This window comes from Myotis nattereri (genome assembly GCF_964212035.1).
Source record: "Myotis nattereri genome assembly, chromosome: 17".
Lineage (NCBI taxonomy): Eukaryota > Metazoa > Chordata > Mammalia > Chiroptera > Vespertilionidae > Myotis > Myotis nattereri.
In genome coordinates, this window is record NC_138092.1 from 42,136,817 (window position 1) to 42,156,147 (window position 19,331).

Here is a 19,331-nt window from a genome sequence, read left to right on the forward strand (position 1 = left end):
TGTAATGATGTTTACTTTGAATTTATATTAGTTCACACAAACACTCCATCCATGCTTTTGTTCTGGCCGTCCGGTCCAGTTTAAGAACCCATTGTGGCCCTCGAGTCAAAAAGTTTGCCCACCCCTGCTCTAGCCCTAGGTACTGTACGTAATTGTGAGTGCTGTGCTTTTATACCACTGGCAGCACCACAAACACGTGGTAATGTGTTGCACTACCCCATCACTAGGCCAAAGGGAAGTTTAGCTCCTAATCTTATGGGACCACTGTCTTATATTTGGTCTGTCATTGACCAGGACATCCTTCTGCAGCTCACAACTAACCTCTCACCTTCCAGGGCAGTGATGGCGAACCTTTTGAGCTCGGCGTGTCAGCATTTTGAAACACCCTAACTTAACTCTGGTGCCGTGTCACATAGAGGAATTTTTTGATATTTGCAACCATAGTAAAACAAAGACTTATATTTTTGATATTTATTTTATATATTTAAATGCCATTTAACAACGAAAAATCAACCAAAAAAAATGAGTTCGCGTGTCACCTCTGACACGCGTGTCATAGGTTCGCCATCACTGTTCTAGGGTGAGAAGACCAAGTCTTACTTAACAGTCATGAAGGAAGGCAGCCCGTTCGCACTTCTCTGATGGGCCTATAGGTGTACTGTGCTTCACTTAATTTTTATGAAAGGGAAAAAAGGCCTCCAAAAGACGGTGATTTTCAGAAAGCAAGTTCTAGTTAATGGAGCCTTATAAATGTCACATGAACACGACAATACCTATTGATAAAAGTAAAGATACCAAGCCAGCTGTCAGTGCCGGCCCCACTCGCACCTGCTGATGGTGTGGAGCAATTAGGACCAGCACCAGCAGTGGGTGCGAGTGGCAGCTGCTGCCCTGATCGTCCCTTAGGAGCAGGGGGCGGTGGAGAAGCCCTCAGGGGTGGTCAGGGCCAGCAGCCGCCACTCGCACCATCTGACAGCACCAAGCAATTGGGACCGGCAGCAGGTGTGAGTACCGGGCGGGACTGCGGTGCGCAGGAACAAAGAATTTTCAGTAACCACCAGAGGCTCGCCCTGATGACAGCGACTGGCGCCCCACCTTGGTCTGGCGCCCCCGCTCACCTACTCCATCATCCTGCCGTGGCCGACGCCCACCATGTTCCACGCTCTGCCGTCTGCTGCCAATGCCCACCATGTTCCACGTGTGCTCCTGGTGGTCAGCACACATCATAGCACCTGTTGTTCGGTTGTTCCGCCGTTCGGTCTATTTGTAAATTAGGGTTTTATATAGAGAGATAAAAGCCTGAGCGACCGAATGACCAGTCGACCGGTTGCTATGACATGCACTGACCACCAGGGGCAGACACTCAACACAGAAGCTGCCCCCTGGTGGTCAGTGCGCTCCAACAGCCAACCTCCCACAGCTGACTGGCCAACCTCCCACGGCCCCTCCTCCCATCTGGCTGGCCAACCTGCCACGGCCTGTCACCCCAGCTGGCCAGCCCCCCCAATCGGCCCCAATCGCAGGCCAGGCCAAGGGACCCCACCTGTGCTTGAATTCGTGTACCGGGTCTCTAGCCAATAATAATAATAATAATAAAAGAAACATGTAGAACATTACAATTTTTGTTGAAAATGTTTAAAATAAATTCTGTTTTTTATCGTTTAATCTCTAAATACATTATATCATTTTAGATTTCCAATGACCCAGTAAGGCGAGGTTTCAGGGAAGATTTGTTTCCTGTCTTTTTGTACTTGCTTTATATTTATTTCCACTCATTTATTTAACAAAAGCAGCAAAGGGCCAGGAGTATTGCTAGACAGTGTTGAAATAAAGGTGAACTACACAGACATGGATGGCCCTTGCTCAGAGCTAATGAGTATCAACTCGGAGACAGTGAAAAAGTAGATAATGACCAAGGCATAGTATATTTTCCCTTTGATTAAGTGCTGTGCCCCTGTAAATTCAACACGTTAATTGTTTTAAACCTAGAATTTATATATTCCTGCCGACATGTTAAGAAAGAGTCATTAGGATTTGGCTCTGGGCTTAAAAAACATTAGTAAAAAAATCAAAGTCTATTTAATGCATGCATTAATTATGAAAACCTAAAGAATAAAATCTTTAAATTGGAATATTTCTGTACCTTTGTGAAAAAGATGAAAAAATTATAAGAGCATCTTACTTATAATAGCCCTTCAGCGACTTTTAGGCTCTTAGGAATTTAATAATAGATCTGTAAAGGAGACATTGATTTATGCTCCTAACATCATTTAAAATTGCTGACTTTAAAAAGTTATTTTAGCATATTACATAGTTCTTTTTTTAAAAAAATGTATTTTTATTGACTTCAGAGAGGAAGGGAGAGGGAGAGAGAGATAGAAACATCAATGATGAGAGAGAATCATTGATTGGCTGCCCCCTGCATGCCCCACACTGGGGATTGAGCCCGCAACCCTGGGCATGTGCCCTTGACCAGGAATCAAACCTTAACCTCCTGGTTCATATAGGTCGACACAACCATTGCCACACCGGCTGGGCAGCATATAACATAGTTCTTAAATCAACGAGTGCATCAGGAAAAAAGGGAAAAATTCTAAGAGTTCACAGCAGGTGAGATTGACCCCGATTAGAGGTACGGGAAGGCATGCCAGGAGGGTGCCCAGAAGGCATCCAATCTGACTGCTGAAGGCTGGATTAGATATTTGGCTATTAGAGGACAACTATGCCAGCTGAGCAAAAAGGGTGGAGAAGCATGGGACAGGTGAGGAGACGCCTCCTTACAGTGGCTGGAGCTGGGGCGGGATGAGGAATCATGGAAGATAACACTGGAAAAGTAGTTTGGAGCCTGGTTTTATCAGTATAGGATGTAAAAAAAAATCAGGAATATTTGTTTTAGTAAAAAATTGATTCTTGAGTTGTTTTGACTAATCATTTAAATCAACTACATCTTAGTTTAAACTCTACAATGGAACTATTATAGAGATAATATTCTGGTGAACTTGAAACATGGGGCCTGATTGTATGGATTGTATGAAAATCAGAAATTTAGTTCCAGTGACGTTCAAAAGAAAAATAGGCTCACAGGACACTTTGTGTGGCTCAGTTTCTTTTTTTAAAAAAAGATTTTTATTGATTTCAGAGAGGAAGGGAGAGAGAGAGATAGAAACATAATGATGAGAGAGAACCATTGATTGGCTGGCTGCCTCCTGCATGCCCCACACTGGGGATTGAGCCAGAAACCTGGGCATGTGCCCTTGACTGGAATCAAACCTGGGACCCTTCAGTCCGCAGGCCAACACTCTATCCACTGAGCCAAACCAGGGAGGGCCTGGCTTAGTTTCTTAACACATTCAAAATGTGTTCAAGACTGTCACATCTCAGTGGGAAGCTGGGGGTGGGTGGATGGGTGGGAAGAAATCTCCCCAAAACTTGTATGCATATATGCATAACTCATGGACACAGACAATAGGGTGGTGAAGGCCTGGGGTGGGGGTGGGGGTAGGCTAGAAGAGGTCAATGAGGGAAAAAAGGGGAAAATAGGTAATGCTTTCAACAATAAAAATTTTAAAAAATGTGTTCAGTGTATATTTAATTTCAGTAAAAGTACATGAATATCAAAATTTTCAGGCCTTTCTATTTCCTTCTAAAAACAACACTAGTAGTGACTACATTCAAGGCACAGTCAGTATTTCGCTAAAAACAGAGCATGTAGAAATAAAGAAAAAAATCATTAGGATGGTGTTTTTCGTTACCTGGGAGTGGGCCTTCAAAACAGTATGGGAAGGAGTCCTATGAAGTAGGGCTTCAAATATTATTCTTTTTCTCAAACCATCATTCAAAATCACTAGATGAAAATTTAATTTTGTAAGACGTCTGCACCATTCAAAGTTGTTTATGGCGTGAGCTTTCAATGTAGACAATGTATCATGACTTGGAAAAGAACCTTTTCTTTTAAGCCAGATCAGGTTTCCTTCCCAGGGAATAGATGAATCCAGGAAAAATGTTTCTTTCCACAGCTCTCGCCTGGCCAGAAGCAGTGGCCGTGGAGGAATAGCAAGCTCACTGAATAATGACAAAGGAGAGTCCCTAACCTCTTTTCCCACGGTCCCTCCGTGTCCTTGACATGTCTCCACCCCCTACCCCCCAAGTCCACAGAGCCAAGGAGTTTACCTTTTGATGCTTAAATGTAGGGACTGAACCTCTGTTTCTCAACTGTATGAAGCAAGCGATTGCAACCATGACCGACACGCAGAGGCCTGACTGCTTTGTCGCTGAGGGTGGGTATGCTTTGGAAGGTCTCTTAGCCTCAGTTTCTTAATCGCTCATCTGTTTGGCATTCCTCTAGGATCCCTTTTTGTTTCAGTGGGATGGGATTCTAAAGGCCAATTTTTTTAAGATCAGTTTTAATCCAGTTCTACTTAAATGCTGTCTCCATGTATTTTATGAATCCCTCTTTTCTATGTGAACAGGTTTTCTGCACGAACATCATTATATCTGTAAGAGAAGCTAAGTCCTAAATTTTTGTTGTTGTTGATGTTGTTAACCCTCATCCATCCATTGATTTTTAATGAGAGTGGAAGGGAAGGGGAGAGAGAGAGAGAGAGAGAGAGAGAGAGACATCCATGTGAGAAAGACATCAATTGGTTGCCTCCTGCACAGGCCCGAACCAGGGCCAGGGATCGAGCCTGCAACCGAGGTACGTGCCCTTGACCGGAATTGAACTTGGGACTCTTCATTCCATGGGCCGGTGCTCTAACCACCGAGCCAAACCAGCTAGGGTGCTAAGTCCTAAATTCTTAGTCTAGTCCCAACTTGGCTCCTCTTCTTGCTGTTTTTGATCTCATAATTGAGGACAGGATACTCCTGCACCTCTCAGGCAGCCAGATTCCGTGACAGCGCTGGAGGAATAAGCTCCCAGTCACTTCTTTATAAAATATCTCTCTTTTCTGCGTGGGTTTAAGTATTTGTTGTACATGTTACTTCCATAACAGGAAGTCAGTGAGGAAAAGAGGAGCAATATACGGCAATAATTTAACCTGACACCGTTAACCTTAGCAACCTCAGCATCCAGTGCCTCCCTTCCTCCCCAGCCCACATGCCCAGCCCTGGAGGCCGGCAGTGATTCTCAGAGGGAGGAACTCTCTTCAGAAAGAGGCCTTTGGAACTTGGGAACCAGGAGAAGGTGTTGCAGACAAGAGCTGTTCACTCAGTGCGTCAGAGTCCGGACTGGTCTGCAGTAATGTTGATGTATCCGCTCGGAACGTGGGAAGTGGAGCAAAGGTTTAGATAAGTGCACCGGGCTTTCATGTGATTTACTAAACAGTCTGGAAAGCATCCGCGAGCTCTGATTCTTCTCGAGTTTCTGAGTTGGTGCATTGTCCCTCCTGTGACTCGTTTTAGAAGGCTGTCACAGCTACACGTAGCTCCGGATTTTCTCTGGGTCATAGAAATCCCCTGACAGTTGGATAGAGGCGATGCTGTGGAGTTACAGGGTCTGGGCTCTGAGTGAAGGAGACCCGGTTGCCTGTGTCCACCCCATACACTGAGTGCCTTTGGGCGAGTGGAAACGCCCGCGGACCCCAGCACCTCATGTGCACACGAAGAGGCTGGGCTCCATGTACGTGGAGTATGTTCTCATTCTGAAGCGACACCGTCCTGAGAGGAAGCTGCCACACGCCTACCGGCCTTTGGGTTAGGCCCAGACAGCAAGGGAAGAAATGCCCGAGGGGAATGCCGCTGAGCGAGGCTCAGACGCTGCCCAGACTGAGAAGGCACAGGTGTAGTCCCCCCCCCCCCCCTCCCCCCCGCTTCCAAAACTTCCCAGGAACTAAAACAGCCCCCAGAAAGGCTAGGTTTGCTATGGGTAGCCCATCTCTAAGTGCTTTGTTTTATGACGTTAGAGATTGTGTTAGAGATTTCATCACTTCCAAGTGTTCCTTTTAGTCACCATTACAGAAAGACATTATAAAATCTCTGATTTCTGTGTTTACTCCTTTCGAATGCTAGCATTTAAAAACGATCCTTGTTAGAAGAACACAGGAATCCGATGACAATCGAGGCGGGGAGTTTTTACTGCTCCCCTGACACTATATTGTCGCTTTGGAAGGATTTAAACCTCATGAGAAAGCGCTCTGCCTTTACCAGCTGGTGTGCTAGGAGAGGAGTGGAGCCCACAGAAATAAACATAGAACAGCGGGGACAGAGTCAAAATGCCCGGCACATTTTGCAGGAGAATGGAATTAACCTAAAAGGGAAAGCATACGCTTTGGTTTGCTAATAATATAATCTTGTGAGTACTTGGTTAAATGAAAGGTTATTTCATGTAGAAGGTTGAAATCTTTCTTTTCCCGGCATGCAAAGCTCTCTTTAAAGACAAACGTGTCAGGGGTATTTTTAATTACCTCCTTATATCCACAAACTTCCAAAGGGATCTGGGACATGGAAGAGTTTCATAGCAGTTTAGAGAAATGAGGATGTAGGCCTTTCTAGTTCCAAAGGTTACTTCCCAGCTCTAAGTTCAGGCAATATTCTCTGTAGTATTGAAGCTTCCAAGTTGTGTTACATCAGTAGGATGTAGATCTGTGTGTGCTGAATGTCAAAACATCGGTGAGTCACTAGGACACATTGAGGCAAGATTGTTTTAGCTAGTTTTGTTCTGAGTTACTGTTTTCTACGTGCTTAGTGAACGACCAAAGCATATGATTTGGGAAATAAAATTTTATAAATTTCTCCTTCTTCCCAAGTAATTGTAGTTCAAACACACTGTAATGATCTTGAAGTCTGGCTCTCTACGGACTGGTTACCTGAAACAGTTTTGGCACGTTAACGAGAGGCTTCACACGACCAGAAAATGCTCATTTTGGGGTAATCATGATGGAGTCCTACTCACCCATCAGAATCTTAAACCATATCCATGCATGTTATGTAGTGTTTATTTAAAGGCTAGTATTGCTAAGTGTTGTCACATAGAATTTTTAAAAACAGTGCTAATTTATAAAGTATAGGTGGCCCATATTTCTGATTAAGGCTAGACTATTTCTTTCTCTTTTGTCAACAAGTAGTAATGGCTAATATGTATATGGTACCAATTACATGCCAGACACAAGTCTCGGTGCTTTACAGATAGTAGCTCACTTAATGTTCACAACAATTCCATTCCCATTTCACAGATGAAGGAAACGAAGTCCAGATAAGTTAAGTAAACTGCCCCAGACCACAAAGGTCAGAATTTGCACTCAGCCACCCTGGCTGCAGTACCTGTGCTCTTAGTTCCCATAATACACTTCCTCCTACACCTCCACTCCCCTCCCTTTGAGGCCTGGAACCCAAACCTGTTTTTCCTCAGTCACTCAACAATAAGTGAGTGAGGTGGGAAGAAGTCACATAACTAGCTTCAGGCCTGAGTTGGTCACATAACTTGCAGAGCTCAGTCCAAAATGAAGATGTGGGGCTTCTTGTTAAAAAAAAAAATAGGAAAAAATATGAAATGTATTTTAAAATGCAAATATGAGGGCATTTAACCTCATTGCACAAAACAAAGATGAATGGTAAAACTCATGCCAATAATTTAAACTTTTAATGTTTCCTTACTTAGAGCATTAAATGACAAGTTAAAAACACCACGACAGAAGAGACCATCAAGAAAAGGAATCAGCTTTATGGGTCAGTACCTCCATATTTTTCCCCAGCATCTTCCAGCACAGCCGAAGGGCTGGCCCCTTCTCCGGAAGGGAGGGTGGCCCCCTCTGCACGTCTGGAGGGTCCAGAGGGGCTGTAGGGTCCACATCCTCAGGGACATCCAGGGAGCCCTGTCCCACTTCTCTGGGTCCCTGGTTGTCCCAACTAGGACTCCAACCTTCTCGTAGCATCTGCCTCGGCAGCAGCTCTCACAGTGAGTTATTCTCTCTGCCATTTGACTTCGCCTGCCCTTTGAATGTGCTGGAAGATGCTGCAGAAGCAGCAGGGACCCCTGTTCAGATTCTGCCCTCATCGCCTCTCCTGGCCGCCAGGCCAGGATTTAGGGACTGGCTTTATACATATATATACAATATATATATTATTGGTTTCAGAGAGAAAGGGAGAGGGAGAGAGAGATAGAAACATCAGTGTGGAGAGAAAATCATTGATTGGCTGCCTCCTGCATGCCCCCTACTGGGGACAGAGCCCTCAACCCGGGCATGTGTCCGAATCGAACTCAGGACCCTTCAGTTCGCAGGTCAACACTCTATCCACTGAGCCAAACCAGCTAGGGACTGGCGGGGTCAGGCGCCAGGATGTCAGTCTGAATGAGCAAGAAGTGATGAACTTGGGGGCACTTTCTTCGGAAATGAAGATCACCACCCTGGTCAAGATCCGAGGCGTAGGGCATGGTGCCACCGTGGTGGCTCCTAGGTAGCCCAGAAGAACAGTGGCCGCCTCGCAGAAGTGAGAAAGCCCGAGTGGGCCTGGCAGGTAGTAGTGAAGGAAAAAAACACTTGGGATGAGTGGGCATGCTGGAGTGGCTGTGTTATGTAAGGGCAGGAAACCCACCGTGAGATTGTGTCCTGCCAGAGGCTGAGGGGATGGGCCAGTGCTGGTTGATGAGAGAGAATAGTTGCAAGTCATCGAGTCAGGCGGCCCTTGTCTGAATCACGGCTCTGTAACTTACCAGCTGTGTGACCGTGGGCGGGGAGGCAGGTCCAGAGACTCAGTTATTTTAATTGCACAAGGAGGCCAAGGCCAATATTTGAATTCGGTCTTGTTGGGGACGTGACCTGTGATAACTCAGGTAAGATGGGTAGCATTCCTCAGCCTGTAGTGCAGTGGTTCTCAACCTCGGCTGCACATTAGAATCACCTGGGAATCTTTTTACAATCCTGATGTCTGGGCCTCATCCTCCGGAAATTCTGTTTCTTCGTTACTAATGTCGTGGCCCCAACCCTTAACAAAGAAACAGAATTTCCGGAGGATGAGGCCCAGACATCAGGATTGTAAAAAGATTCCCAGGTGATTCTAATGTGCAGCCAAGGTTGAGAACCGCCGATGTAGTATGTATTCAGTAAGTTTTAATTCAGGGTAAAATGCATGTGTTTTCATTAGCTTTAGGATAGGGCTTGCCAGTTGCATCGAAGCAAATACCGATTGCCTTTCAGACCCCACTTTTATTTTAGAATTCTAGTTACTGGAAGATATGACAGACTATAGCTATTGTTTAAGGAACAAATTAGTATAAAAGTAAGAGGAATCATGTCATTTTCTATGAATTTCCAATATCAAAATTGACAAATCAAGGCCACGCCAATTTGAAAATGTGCACCGAGGAAGAGCACCATTGAGTCACCTCATTTATCTTCTCTTTCGAACACATATTTTCTAAAACAGCAGGATAAAAAAGGAAAATTGTGTTAGAAAAAGGGTTGTTCCCCTACTGCCTTTCCTCAGTGATTGATTGTATTTTCTCCCAGGAATTGAAGAAAGGAGAAGAGAACATGAGGGTTGATTGCATCAAAAGTGTGACACGAATAAAAGAATCAAGAAATCACATATGTCTGCACAGAAGTCAACTAATAAATCAAAAGCATGTTCTTAGCTAAGTCAGATGTTTCTTTGAAACAGCATATGGTGCAATTCTAGCGTATTCTCTATTCAGCCACCTAACAGGCTGTCTTACTGCTTTCAACTAGGGGAGAATCAAGCAGCACCAATTGTTTATAAGGCTGGTAAAACATTTTGACTTTATTTTATGTCCTGATTAGCTATGACTGGCTTAATGATTACACTGTAAAAGCTAAAATCATAAGTGGAGAGAAAAACCTGTTGGCAGGATTAAACACTAATTGTTACAGTGTCCTACATGAAATGTGTTCATCGTTTCTTTTTAGCAGTGATTTTGATGTAAAATTAAACAAGTTTGATTTCATCCCATATTAAGTCTGTATTTTTTTTGAATTGTAGATTTAAGATATCTGCATCATTTTTAGAGTTGAGTCATAAAATTAATATACGTCATAATAATTTTAACCCAACCAAGTCCTTGCGACAATGTCATATCCTAATCAGCCAAGAATGAAGATTATAACCCTTAGAATTGTTATGATGACTGACTGTATTTTGCTCTAAAGAATAAGTCAACCCCGTATAATTGAAGAAAATTAGTTCCCATGGATTTTTTATCTTTCCAATAGAAGTCCGTGACTACGTGAAGGTTGCTGTGGGTGAATATAACTTTGTACCAAAGGAGAATCTTGTGAGGCTATACTTAATTGACAAGGGTAGGAGGAATTTGTTTCAGTAAATCATTATTTTCGCTGTTTCTTTTTTGGAAATATACTTAAATGCCATTAAATTGTAATGCCCTTGTTAGTTAGCGTCAAATCAGAAAACTATATCCGACCCCCATCCATCCCTTGACCAGAATGTGCCACCACTCATGTTCGTTGGTCCCTGATTCCAGGTAAGGACAATCCTCTGGAGGAAACGATTGAGGCCTGCATCTTATCAGATCCCCAAAGGAAGAAGGCTAGGAGGATATTAGTGAGAGAGTAATTTTGGAATGAAGTGATACAAGAAACATTGCCATAAATTCCCGCCCAGTTCTTTTACTTTCTTTGCCTCTTGGGCATCAGGTTATTCAGAATGAAGACCAAAGCTCCTCGTCTCCAGTGAATCCACCCAGCACCATCGCTGGGCTCGTGAGAAGGAGCAGTGGACTTCGTCCAACCTGTGGCGCTTCGTCAGGGCTCCGAGAGGCCCCAGAGTCGCTTTGCCAGGATTTGGAAATTCAGGTTCTCTTGCTTCTTTCTTTCATTAACTCTCCTCTTTATTTCCCAATGCCACGAATCTGTATTTATTATCTACTCACAGCACATCGTATTTCATAAGAGCACAGTGCTATTGGTAACAGCAAAACAAGTAATAGAAATGCTCTCTAAAAATCCCAGTGGTCAGATGTTGATGGGACTGTCTATGTGTTGCAGAAGGTATAGTGGGTGCCTCAGGTGTGTGTGTGCATGTTTCTCTTCTTCCCCTCTTGGCCCCAATAAAATAACTGAAGAATGTAAAAGAGGGAATGGTGCTGGTGGAATGTTCCTCCCTCTTACATTATGACTGGCGTTTTCCTACAGGTCCAGGCCCAAGCCCAGCTGTGTTCAGGCTTGGGAAATATGGACGTCAGGTGCTGACGCAGCACCACACCATTCATGTGTGAGGACTCTCCCCTTGCTGGGGCCCCAGTTGCAGTAAGTGGTGCCGTCAAGCCTTTGATAGAAACTGTGACCTTTCCCTTTCTCCTGCTTAAATTTTCCATTTCTTCTTTCTCCTCAATCTTACCCAATTTTACCTAATTCCAGACTCCTGGATGCATTTGCCTCCTTTCCTGTTTGCTTACTTGGACTTCTTATTGCCCGTAGCTGCTTCCCAATTAGAATTATGTTCCACCTGCAGCAGACACTGTCCAGGCTGGCATCTTACTTTAATATATATATAATTTATTTCAGAGAGGAAGGGAGAGGGAGAGAGAGATAGAAACATCAATGATGAGAGAGAATGAGAGAATCATTGATTAACTGCCTCCTGCACGACCCCCTACTGGGGATCGAGCCTGCAACCCGGGCTTGTGCCCTGACTGAGAATTGAACCACAGCCTCCTTGTTCAAAGCTCAACCACTGAGCCACGCCGGCTGGGCAGGCGGGGGTCTTCCTGCCATCCACCCTCCGACTGCTTCAACGTCTCTCTTTGCCCCAATTCCCTCACATGCCACATGTGGATTCAGAATTACCCCTTTCCCTACTTTGGGACCCATCCTAGTGGCCTCCTCTTTCCATTCAGGTCAGCCGAGTTCAGTGATGGCGAACCTTTTGAGCTCAGCGTGTCAGCATTTTGAAAAACCCTAACTTAACTCTGGTGCCGTGTCACATACAGAAATTTTTTGATGTTTGCAATCACAGTAAAACAAAGACTTACATTTTTGATATTTATTTTATATATTTAAATGCCATTTAACAAAGAGAAATCAACCAAAAAAATGAGTTCGTGTGTCACCTCTGACACGCATGTCATAGGTTCGCCGTCACTGGCCTAGTTTGACTGTCCAGCCTTCCCTGTGAGTTCTGGTGTTTTGATTATGGGAAAGGAGAAAAATATGGGCAGAGGGTTGAGAAACAGGCAGAGCGAAACCCTGAAGTTTGGGGTTGTCTCTGCTCTGGACCTGTCCTGGGCAGACTCCATTCCTCGGTCCCTTCCTAGTGTGTGGAGAAGGGACCCGCGAAGTCTTAATTAGTGCAAAGCTCGGTGTCTCCCGGCTCTCAGGCAGTGACTGTGGCCATTGTTCTGACTTTATCCACACGGTAGGAGCTCCATTGCAAGCTTCTCCCTTGCTAACTCCTGGACTGGCCTTTCTTCCTCCCCTGCTGTAAACTTCTGTTCCTCTCTAAAATAGAGCAATGCTTTTTTCTCCCGATGAGCAAAGCACACTCAGTAATTTCTCACTTAGTGATGATTCATTAATCATGGAAGGGCATGTGAGCAGCAGTAAAAGCAACTCCTTTAATTTAGTTTAATTTAACAAACATTTATGGAGTGTTTAATGTGCAGAGCAAAGTGCTAAGCAGGAGACCCAAAGAGACCCGGTTTTTGATGATATGCAAATTATTTTTTTTCATTGGGATAAGTGTTTAATAAACTTTTCTGAATCGAATATAATTGGTGTAGACTTTGTTATGGTTTAAAGTCTAGATTATAAATTCTATCATAAACTATTTAGTAATTAACATAAAGACGCATACTTGGGTTGTTTCCATAGGGAATGAATGACTTTTATTTAGGTAATGTATCTACAGTTCATCTTCTCAAAAAAAGAGTGTCAGATCAAGAACTAGCCTCTGCAAAATGCCCCTGGTTATGTCTTCCTTCTGTACTCTGTGTCTTTGTTCTAACACAAGGTTAGAATCAGGGAAATGCTTACAGAAGGGGTAATATTTGAGCAAAACTAGAATATGGTGTGACATAGTCATTTTAATTTAATTATATCATAGGTCATAGAGTCATGGAACATTAGAGCAGACAATGACTTACGGATCAAGTTCATTTCAAATCATTTTATACGTAAGGAGGTGCCGATTCAGAGAGATGTGATTTTTCAAAGGTTGCCCAACTAGCTGGAATTAAGAAACTAGTCCTTGATTTAAACTGGAAATGTTGGTCGTGTCTCTTTGAATAAGAAAGAGAAAATTTGTTGTCATGCCATTGAGAAGCAAGGCTTGATATGAGGATACCAATGGTTTTAGTTTTCTCTCTCAAAACTGATACAGATATAGCCTGATTTTACACTTTTGGAATGGGGTAAAAGGTTGGAGATATTAACGAGGGTATTGTTTGCTATATTAGATCTATTACAAACATTGAATAGTTTTTAATCAGCAGAGCATACTCCCTCCCCCCACATGATGCAGACATACCCACTAAAAATTACCAAATCCAACTTTTTACATTGTCTCTTCATCCCTGTTGTCACTGTACAACTCCAGGCAAACAGCAGAACAATTCTAATAAAAAATGTTCAGGAGCCCCTTTTGTTCATAGTCATTCAATTATTTGATAAAGTTAATGTTTATTATATTACAACAAATATTAATGATTAGTGAAGTAATGGGTAACTTGCTTAGACCATTGCTACATACATAGAAAGTGCTACATTCTCTTGAGTAAACAAAACTAAAAGTTTTTGAATGGTTATCCTTTTGCATGTAATTATTTTTGTGCCTATGCATTATCAAAAATAGTCCTTTAGTTCAATGCACTGCACTACATACTCATGAAGTTCTTTTTAGAATGAGTTAGCAAATAAATGACTGCAGATATACATAAGTGCATACACACATCATAAACAAACAGACCTCTGACCCGAGTTAACACCTCTCAGCCACTTCTAATCTTTACTGTTCATATTTCATTCTACTTCCCTGAGGTAGATGTTTTATTTAAATGATTAAGTAATTAGCCCAATCCTATCTAATAAAAGGCTAATATGCAAATAGACGGAACGACGGAACAACCAAACCAAACAACCGGTTGTTATACATGCAGACCACTAGGGGGCATGCACGGAACATGGTGGGCGTGGGCAGCAGGTGGCAGAGCACAGAACATGGTGGGCATCGGCCATGGCAGGATGGTGGAGCAGGTGAGCGGGGGCGCCAGACCAAGCGGGGCATCAGTCGCTGTCATCAGACAAGCCTCTGGTGGTTACTGACAATTCTTTGCTCCCGTGCACCGCGGTCCTGCCTGGTGGTCGCACCGGCTCCCAGTGCTGGCCCCACTCACACCTGCTGTCCATGTCCAGCACCAGTCCTGATTGCTCGGTGCCATCAGCGGACAGGCGCTGTCAGCGCTAGCCCTGCTCGCACCTGCTGCTGGTGCTGGCCCCAATCACCCCACGCTGTCAGCAGGTGCAAGCGGCACTGGCACTGTCAGCGCATGGGAGTGGTGGTGGTGGGAGGGGCCAGGCGGGGCCGCAGAGGATGGCCTGAGACTCGCCTCTGTGCCCACCGCAGCCTTGCTGCCCAGTTTCTTTCAAGGTGCACAAACTCGTGCACTGGGCCCCTAGTCCTATATAATAGAGGTAATGTGCAAATTTACTGTCACACCCTCATACAAGATGGCCGCCCTCATGTGGGCACAAGATGGCCAACAGGGGAGGGCAGTTGTGGGCGACCAGACCATCAGGGGAGGGCAGTTGGGGGGACCAGGCCTGCAGGGGAGGGAAGTTGGGGGTGATCAGGCCGGCTGGGGAGCAGTTAGGCATCGATCAGGCTGGCAGGGGAGTGGTTTGGGGGTGATCAGGCTGTCAGGCAGAAGTGGTTAGGGGCAATCAGGCAGGCAGGCAGGCAGGCAAGCAGTTGGGAGCCAGCAATCCCGGATTGTGAGAGGGATATCCGACTGCCTGTTTAGGCCTGATCCTAGGGATCAGGCAGTCGGACATCCCCCGAGGGGTCCCAGATTGGAGAAGGTGCAGACTGGGCTGAGGGATACCCCTGCAGTGTACAAATTTCATTCACCGGGCCTCTAGTATAATATAAAAGTGGAGGCTTTGTCAGATAGTATGAGTTTTAGTCCCAGCTCTGCTTCTTACTGATTTATTAAACCTAGGATCTAAACACATGCCTGGTGAGTAACAAACTCTTGCAGTTGTCTGATTGCAGAGACCAAGCTGCTTCCTTCCATTCATACCTCATATATTTCAAGCTTGAGCATGCTGAGACTTGCTAATACACACACACTCACACACACTCATATACACAAATACACACACATATACTCTCATACTCACACACACACACTCACATTTTCACACACATACACACACTCACACACACACCCCCAAAAGATAAATAAGACACACTGTCCTCTAGCACCAATTTTACTCAAAAGCTTCTGAGAAAACAAGAATTTCACTAGTAAAAAAATTTGCAGTATTTTAAAAATCAAAAGAAGCATCAGTAAGTTATGGCTTTTACCCATTGGGGGTTCCCTACCAGATCATAGACTGTCAATTCCTTGAGCTCCTCATTTCCGGATACCTTCCTTTCTCTTTTATCATGGTCATCACCACACCATAGGAATTCTTTATGTTGGGAAGCATTTTGAATTCTTCTACCTCTGAGAGACTGTTATGATATCTCATTTTCACTGCTGTCTCTTAGTTCCCTAACTCACTCATTGAGAACTCCAGGTCTGGAAATCTCTTCTTTTACCTATTAGCCTCCTTTCTCTGCTGCCTATGATTTTGGTGTGTTTTCTTTCCCAGGAGACACTGTCAATAAACCAATTCTGTTCTATTATCTGTGACTCTTTGGGGGCCGTGACCTTCACCATCTCTCCATCTCCCCAAACTCGACACTCCACCAGCACGGGAAGTACTGGATGTTCCCTAACGTGCTCTGCTGTTACGGGTTTTCGTTCCTTTGCTGGTGCCTCTTTCTACCTGAAGTACCTGTCGTACAAAGATACATTGACTTTTAAAGTTTTTCTGGGAAAGTCCTATAAAAACATTCACGATCACCCCCTAGATTACATGTTATTCACTCACTGGGTGTCCCACCATGTTCCGTGTCCATTACAGCAGGGCACACACCATACCGTTCCCCCTTATTTGGTTTTTATATCAGGCTTCCTTCCATGGCTGCTTAGTGTGCTTAGCATTGGTGTAGTGCCCAACGTGTCGTAGGGCAGTCCATAAATATTTATTGGATGAAATTGACATTTTTATTTTCCCAAAAGTAAGGCATATGCAACTGTCATCCGCTTCCCCTGCTCCCTCATCTGGCTGCTCAGAAGTACCGGGTCAAGTGTGAGAACAAAATTATTAGCTGTCTTAACCCTCACTGTTGGTGTATTTGAATTCTTCATTTTCCTCTATCTAGAGTTTTACATTATTAACTTTAGATTATGTGATTTAAAAAAATAAGTTTGTGTGTGTGTGTGTGAATAGAAAGAGATGGGTAAATAGGTATTTTCAACAAATACTATTTAAGAAAATAACAATATCTCTATTGGCACTTTTTTGGTGCTTTATAAATGCTCCAGATGATCAAATTTTTCAGTTTGCTGTAAAAAATGAGATTACCACTTTATATGAAAGAAAAGTGTCACACAAAGAAAAGAATATTCCAGCACCAAGAGAATAAATTTTCCATTTTCTGAAATTTATGTTTAAAATCAGTGCACAGAGATGTGAATATCTTGAATAAATTTAACACGTACTTTTATAAACTTTAAATAATATTCTTGACACAAACATTACCTATGACCCCTCTCCTGAAAATATATAGTCAAGCATTTAGTCCAAATACATAAATAGAACTTAGCTAAACACTAAAACTTAGATCTGTGAAAATTGTAGAGAAAAACATGGAGATATACAAATTCATGATCATATAGAAAAAGAATAACTAGGAAAACACATACCACACCACTCACAGAAGTCCTACAGTTTGGTAAATGTTTATGTTATCCTTTTCACATCCATAAAGCATACTTTTGGGAATATCCCCTTTAAGATTTGCTTGAAAAAAACCCACCCTGAATTTCTACTTTTTCAGACCAATATTATTCACTACATAGGAAACTTAAAAATTCAATGAAAATATTCTAAGAAACAGAAAGTAACCAAAATTGACTCAAAAGGTATAGCTATACTAAATAAAACAATGATCATGGAAGGAATTTATTATGTTAAGTGAGAGCCCTGCCCGTAAAAGCACCAAATAATTTCATGGATAAATGTTTTTAAACCTTCAAAGAACAGGTAATTCCAACTCAGTTTAATTGTCTCACGCACAGGAAATAAAGAAAGCATTTCAATTCTTTATAAAATCCCATCCTGACAAAGACACCACAAAAAAGAAAATAATAAGTCACCTCACTGATGAATATTAATGCAAAACAGTAAATAAAATCCAGAAAATAAAATCCAGAATGACATTCAAAGAATGTCACGACCAAGTGGGTTTATTTCAGGAATGTGAGAATGTTTAACAATATGAAGTCTCCTGGTTCAATTGACTACAGGTCAAGCAAGAGAAGTTCTTTATAAAATAGGAAGAGAATACTTCTTTCAATGAAATTACATACATTTCTCAAACCAGTTGTTAGCATTATTCTTTTTTAAAAAATATATTTTATTGATTTTTACAGAGAAGGGAGAGGGATAAAGAGTTAGAAACATCAATGAGAGAAAAATATCAATCAGTGGCCTCCTGCACACCCCCTACTGGGGATCAAGCCTGTAACCAAGGCCAGAATCCAACCCAGGACCCTTTAGTCCGCAGGCTGACGCTCTATCCACTGAGCTAAACCAGCTAGGGCTGTTAGCATTATTCTTTTATATATATATATATATATATATATATATATATATATATATATATATATATTAATTATTGATTTTTTACAGAGAGGAAGGGAGAGAGATAGAGAGTTAGAAACATCGATGAGAGAGAAACATCGATCAGCCACCCAGGTACCGCAACCCAGGTACATGCCCTTGACCGGAATCAAACCTGGGACCCTTCAGTCTGCAGGCCGACGCTCCATCCACTGAGCCAAACTGGTTAGGGCTGTTAGCATTATTCTTGATAATGAAATACTCCAGGCATCCCCACTGAAATCAGGAATAAGGCAGGTATGCCTTGTTGTCCCATTACCATTTAATAGTTTTCTGGAAATGTTATATGTAATTAAATTACACAAAGGATTGAATAATAATGATAAAGATTGGGGGGAAAGCGGCAATTTTATTACTATTTATAGATGATATGATTATATATTTTAAATCCAAGACAATCAATAGGAAAAAGTACTTTTAGAAAGAATAGAAATATCTAATAATATGACTGGTCACAAAATATGTAAAATGGCTTTGATAAAACTATAAGCAAGAAAATGGTTTGGTAAAACTATTCCAAATATAATTGCAAATAATAAAGCAAACTAATAATAAACCAAATATCTTAGAATAAAGGTAGCAAGAAATATATAGTTCCTAAATTAAAAATGAGATTGGAATTAGTGGGTACATATACCTTATTCTGGATAACACATACTGTATTATAACTAAGATAAATTTTTCTAATTAACTTATATATTCATTGTAATTCCAATTTCAGTCCAACAAAATAATTCTGAAGTTCACCTAGAATAATAAATGTGGAAACAGGCAATATAGTTTTGTATTCTTCAAATTTCCACCTGTAATAATATGATGGAAAATAATGTTAACTGAGTAACAGAATATGCCTAAGATTTCACTGGCTTAATATGATAGAAATTTATATGTTATTTACATTGCAGTCAGGGGGAGGGCTTGTTGGATGTGCCCCTTTGTGGCCATTCATGGATCAGGCTCCTGACTTTTATTTGCCCATAAACATGCATCACCCCAGGGCAGATCTCAAAGATATAGTCTCACCTGTTTGTGGAGCTAAAAAAATAAAATCTAGCTGTGCACACTGGAAGAAAAAGAAATCTACTTTGGTAAAAGAAAGCAATCTGGTAACACTTATAGACAAAAACAAAACAAAACAAAAAAGCAGCAAATTCAAAAGTATAGGGTGTCCCCCAAAAATGTATACACACACTTTGAATAATTATAAAGGCAGTGTTTATTAAAATACATTTCATTTTCAAAACTGAGCTATCAGCTGTTAAAGTGTGTGCACAGTTTTGGGCACACCCTGTGTATAATGTGTATCGCTGTATCTGTCTTAAATAAAAAATAATAATACAAATTAACTAAGGGGTTAAAAAAATCAATGCTTTTTCAAGTATAGATTTTCCCCTTGTAGACTGACTAATA